We start from the raw sequence: 6,074 nt of genomic DNA on the forward strand, positions 1-6,074 counted from the left end.
GTTATAATAGCACATGACGGACCAAGGTAGTACTCAATGTCTATCCATTTTTGTTTTATACAGTCTAATTTTTTTCACCTAATTTTTCATCTAGGATATTATCCTATTTCATTTTGTATAGATTTATCTATCTTATAAGTAGTGTAGAGTTTGATAGTATGATTGTGCTATCAGTGGTTTAACTGGTCCTTATTGCTAGATATTTAGACTGTTTCCAAATTCCTGTTATTCAAAAAATTTATTTCACAAAATATTGAATTGTATGATTGCAACTTATGTTGCAGGAAACTAGATATAGACCCTTACAGAACAGTTTGTAGAGTACATATTGAGCCACAATAAAGAAGGAAATGCAGTCATTTGAGACAAAGTGGATGAAGTCAGAAGATATTATGCTAAGTGTAATAAATCAGACCTGAAAGACAAAATGTTTCATGATGTCACTTTTATGTAGAATCTAAAACAGCCAGGCTCACAGAAGCAGAAAGCAAAGTGATAATTTCCAGAAGCAGGATAGAGAGGGAAATGTTGGCCTATGGATGCTTATTTTCTGTCATGCAAGATGAATAGTTTCTGAATTGCTAATAAATAACCATGTGACTGTAGTTGACAATACTGCACCTTCAACTTGGAATTTGCTAAAAGATTTTGAATGGCGTGTGCTCATGCGCAACACACACACACACACACACACACACACACACACACACACACACGAGTGAACAGAAAAATCCCAAACCGTGACTATGTGAGCTTGATTTCAGCGATCATTTTATGTACAAAATTTTAGTTTATTAGTTTTATCTTAGTTTTTAAAGAAGAAGAAAATATGCCTTAAATTGGTATCTGTCCTGAGGACGACTGTCAGACCAAGCTGTCAATAAAATGCAATCATCTAGAAAAGAAATTGTTCTGCAGGTTTTCCTACCCTTCCATGCCTCCAAGGGACAGACAAAAAAAAATAAAGTTCCCCTGAGAATTCCTAATCAAAGATTTGTGCTCACAGGTGTTAGGGGCCTGTGTCTGATGCTGATTCCATAGTGCCAGAAGATGCCAAGCTGAACAGTTAGTTTCAAGTAGCCAGCTGAGTTAGCTATGACAACGTACCTGCAGAAATAAACTTCCTCAAGGGACACACTTTAAACCAAAGGAGCAAAGAGTTCCCAGAGATGAGAGCCTATGAAATGAGAGCCTCCAATCAATAGTGATGACATTGAATTTGTCCATCACTTTGAAGAGATGAACATCTTCACAATATTCTTCCAATCCATGAGCACACAATGTCTTTCCATTTATTTGTATCTTCTTGAATTTCTTTCATCAATGTTTTATAATTTTCGTTGTACAAATCTGAATGTTTGTTCCTAGCTATTTTATTCTTTTTGTTACTCTTTAAATGGGATTGTTTTCTTAATTTCTCTTTTTGATAGTTTATTGTTTGGCATAGAAATGCCACTAATTTTTGTATGCTAATATTGTATCTTCCTGCTTTAATGAATTTAATCATCCAAAGAAGAGTTACTACCAATCCTTCTTAAATTCTTCCCAAATGGGCTGGGGCTGTAGCTCAGTGGTAGAGCGCTTGCCTTGCATGCATGAGACCCTGGGTTCGATCCCCAGCACCACATAAAAATAAACAAATAAAAATATTGTGTCCATCTACAAATAAAAAAATTTTTTAAAAATTCTTCCCAAATAACAGAAGGAGGAAGACTTTTAAATCCATTTTATGAAGTCAGGAACACCTTGATACCAAAGCTAGACAAAGATACCATGAGACAAGAAAACTACAAGTTAATATCTCACTTAGATTGACAGAGATACAAGAATCCTCAATAAATCAATAGGAAACCAAATTCCATAGTGTATTAAAGAATCATATACATATGATCAAGTGGAATTTGTTGTTGGGATCCAAGAAATGTTTGAACATATGCAAATCAATGTGATAGACCCATATCTATAGAAACACAAAAATATGTGATTCCCTCACTAGATACAGCAAAAAAAATTAACAAAATTCAGTATCCATTCATGATAAAAAAAAATCCCACAGCTAACATTATGATCCATGGGAGAAACTGAAAGGTTTTCTGTAAGATCAGGAAAAAGGCAAGAATGCCCACTCCGGTTAGCACAGGACAGCGAGTCCTCTCCAGGACAATTAGACAAGAAAAATAAAGAATAAGCATCCAAATTAGAAAGAAGTCATATCATCTTGGTTTGCAGTTTCTATATGTAGAGACTCCGAAAAGCTCAACCAAAACCCTGGCTCTAACTCTAGGCCTCTGACCCTGTGGCTTTAGCTCTGCTTCCCACAGTTAATTTCCAGGCAATGCTTCCCTTTAATCGGATCACAGCCTCACCCAGGCACCCACAGGGGCATAGTTACTGGGAGAAAGTGGCACTCTGGCCTGGAGACTCTGTCTCCACTGCAGTTTGTGAAATCTTGAAACCACCAGTTCAATTTTCACAAAAGTAACTCAACCACTACTGTTTTCAGTCTTTCTTAATGTCATCATCCCCTAACCACAGTAAATGGGTTGAAGGCAGAGAAAGACCAATTTTCATAGCATATTCACATTAAAAAATGCATGAATATGTTATTTTATCCCTTAGGTTTCTTTTAAAAACTTGAAATTTTTTCAATAGATTAAAATTTTTAATTTTTGCTGGTGGTTCTCGTATGTTCTAAGAGCGTTGTCAGAAATTGTTTGGCTCAGATTGATATGGGAGAAACAAAACCCATGAAAGTTTTAAAAGATAAAGCTAAAGAAAGGAAGTTCAAAGTCAATTATGAATTTTCTCTTAGATGTGATGATGTTCTTTTGTATTTTTAACTCTGTATTGTTATGTCAAAACTTTTAGATATTGTAATGCTTATGAATAGAGTTTTAACTTGTTTTTAAGTGTAAAGTGACAGTTTTTTATTAACCTGATCTGAATGCCCAAAGTACTTTTATCTTAAGATATCTTCAAAGTATTACATTCTCTTACTTAATAAACATGCATTCAGAGGCTATTGTGTTCCAGATGCTATTTTAACTACTGGATATACAAACAGAAGCAAGATCAATGAAGTTCCTGTCTTGGTTCGTCTTATGTTGCTATGACAAATCACCTGAGGCTGGATACATGATAAAGAAAAGAGCCATATTTAGCTCCCAGTTCTGGAGACTCAAGAGTATAACACTGTCATCTCCTCAGCTCTGGTGAGGACCTCATAGTAGATGGTTCCATAGTGTCAGGAGCACACATAGAACAGATTACATGCTGAGGCAAGAAGCAAGATTCCAGGGAAAGATCACCCAGCATCCCATTCATGGAAATGCACTCAATCCTGTGAGAGGTTACCTACACTGTGAGAGTGGCATTAGTTCATTTATGAGGGTGGAGTCCCCATGTCTAGCTACCTTCCACTGGGCCCCACCCTTCATGATTCTACTAGGTGGGCACAACTGCACTGGGGTTAAGCTTCCAGCATATGAACCTTTGAGAAACTGACTGAAACCACAGCAGTTCCCAAACTCATGAAGTTTAATTTCTGGTGGGAAAAAAAATCAAAGCATATTGATACAGTCTGATACTTCCCCCCATTCATATATTGAAGTCCTCCCCCACCAAGGGTATGGTATGAGAAGGAGGGGCCTCAGGCCATGGGGTGAAGCCTTCATGCAGGGGCTGAGTGTCCTTATAGAGGAGGCCAACAGTGGCTCGTAGCCCATCCACAGCGTGAGGCTAGCATGAGAAGAAGGCCTTTATGAGGGAGTGAACCTTCTCAGACGCTGAATGTGCAAGGCCGTGAGTGTGGACTTCCCAGCCTCCTGAAATGTGAGAAATGAATTTCTATTGTTCTCAAGTCACCCAGCTTATGGTATTTTGTTTAGCAATGGAAACACACTGAGACACATATAGGGCCGGGTAGCTCTGAAGAAAACAGTCATGCAAACTCAGGGGACAGAGCGGCTCCCCTGGGAATGCTTCTGACAAGGTGGTGACTCTGCAGGAGGTGACTTCTGGCCAGACACCTGCAGGAAGGGAGTAAGTCCTGTGAATTCTGAGTTAAGAACAAATCTGCCAACGTATGGCTTCTGGAGAACTCGTGACTGTGGACCGAACTTTTAAAATAATGAACAGTAGAAAAGCAGACCTCACATTTTTGAAAAGATAAAAATCAACTTCCTGTTATGGCATGACAAGTCATGGGATTCGAAAATCACATAGACATAAACACTCTGTGCCATGGATCTATGCCAGGGAAAAATATGAATCCTTACAGGGCAAACTGCATGCACAGATAAGAACTAATGCCATCAATAAGCTTTTAACGAGTGAGAGAAATATTCCTAGGTCACAAATGGACAGAAAACATGTTTTCTTCAGGGTTTTGACTAGTTTCTGATTGTTTGCAAAAGTGAAAATTTATTGGTAGAATATCTCTAGGTCTAAACATGAAACAATGAAAGGAAGTCTCAGCCTGCATCCCACCCCTGAGGCCAAATGAGCTCTTTCAGCACTGAGGCCAAGGCAGACAAAGCCAGAGTCCTGAATTTGGCCCAGAAATGCAGTCTGAAGAGCTCTTTATGAAGTTATACACATTTTTGAAATTAGGATGTATCAAAATTAGGGAATCAAAAAATACTAAAAATTCTCATGAAGTTTAATTTCTGATGGGAAAAAAAAATCAAAGCATACTGTTACAGTCTGATACACACCCACCATTCGTATTTTGAAATCCTCACCCACCAAAGGTTTGGCATTAGAAGGAGAAGCCTCAGGCCTTGGAGTGAAGCCTTCTTGCAGGGGCTGAATGTCCTTATAGCAGAGGCCAACAGTGGCTCTGCAGCCTGTCCACAACGTGAGGCTAGCATGAGAAAAAGGCCTCTATGTATTTAAAAATGTATTTAGTGATTGAACAATCCTACTCTGTTTTGGGTCAGTAGAGTAAATAGTATTTCAATATTCTTTTATCCCGATTGTATTTTTTTCAGAAATAACATTTGCTTTCAATATTCTACTTTTATGAATTTATCAATAATATTAAGAAGTGACTATAACTGTTGAAATACAAGCCATCTTTGCATTTTTTTTACCAATAATGGTTTTTTTATTCATTGGATTATATGATAATAAAGTTTAGCAAAAAATATCAAGAGCTGAGTCTTCATATTTCCTCAGTGTATCCTATACACTCTCTATAACGTTCTGTTCTTCTCTTCTAGAATTCTAATTGTTTATGATTTAATTTTCAACAAATTTATAGGTGAGTGGATAAAAATTGAGAAAGTGAGCAGAAACAACCTAGTTTTTGGAGAGTTGGGACTACATAAATCAATGAGATATTTTTTCCCCTTCTTAAAACCTTTCAGGAATATATTAAAGTCTTTGCAAAGATGGTTACGCCTCCACATTAAATCATATTCTAGTGACTCAGGGTTAATTCAAGAGTCATGCAAGAGTTTATGCTAGAGTTCCTTGAGGATTGAGAAAACCAGGTCAGTGCCTGCATTTGCAGTCATTAAGTGCACTTTGGCAACTAGTATTACTGCTTCCAGTAGCTCCCCAGTGTCAGAGGATCCAGTCTAAAGCAGTAATGCTCATGGACAAAGATTGTTGAAATTTCTACTGAGCTTCATCTCCTGAAAGGTTTCCAGCAACTCTTTCCTGTATGGCTCTCTCTGATCTATCCCTGAGAATAAATAATGTGATTCTTGTACCCCTGGCTGTAGCACTTAAGATTCTGTTGTCATTGAAAGTTTTGCCCTATGTTTCCTTTACCTGATTTTAAGCAGACTCCTTCATTGCACAAACCATCTTTTCATATTTAAGTACTAAATGACTTTCAATTTTTTTATGCAAAATAGGGCAAGAGCTAAAAATTTTAATAAGTAACTGAGATTTTATAAACAAATGGTGTCAGGTAAACTTAATTGTACTTAAATAGAATATGAAATTCCAAACAGCTACTCCCCTCTCCCCATTACTATATTGCTATGACTTTCAGACATTGGAAAATAGTCTATTTCTCAATCCTATATAACTTTACTGAAGAGCACTGTAGCTGAGCTTTGGAG

The sequence above is a fragment of the Spermophilus citellus genome (genome assembly GCF_964194105.1).
Source record: "Spermophilus citellus genome assembly, chromosome: 5".
Lineage (NCBI taxonomy): Eukaryota > Metazoa > Chordata > Mammalia > Rodentia > Sciuridae > Spermophilus > Spermophilus citellus.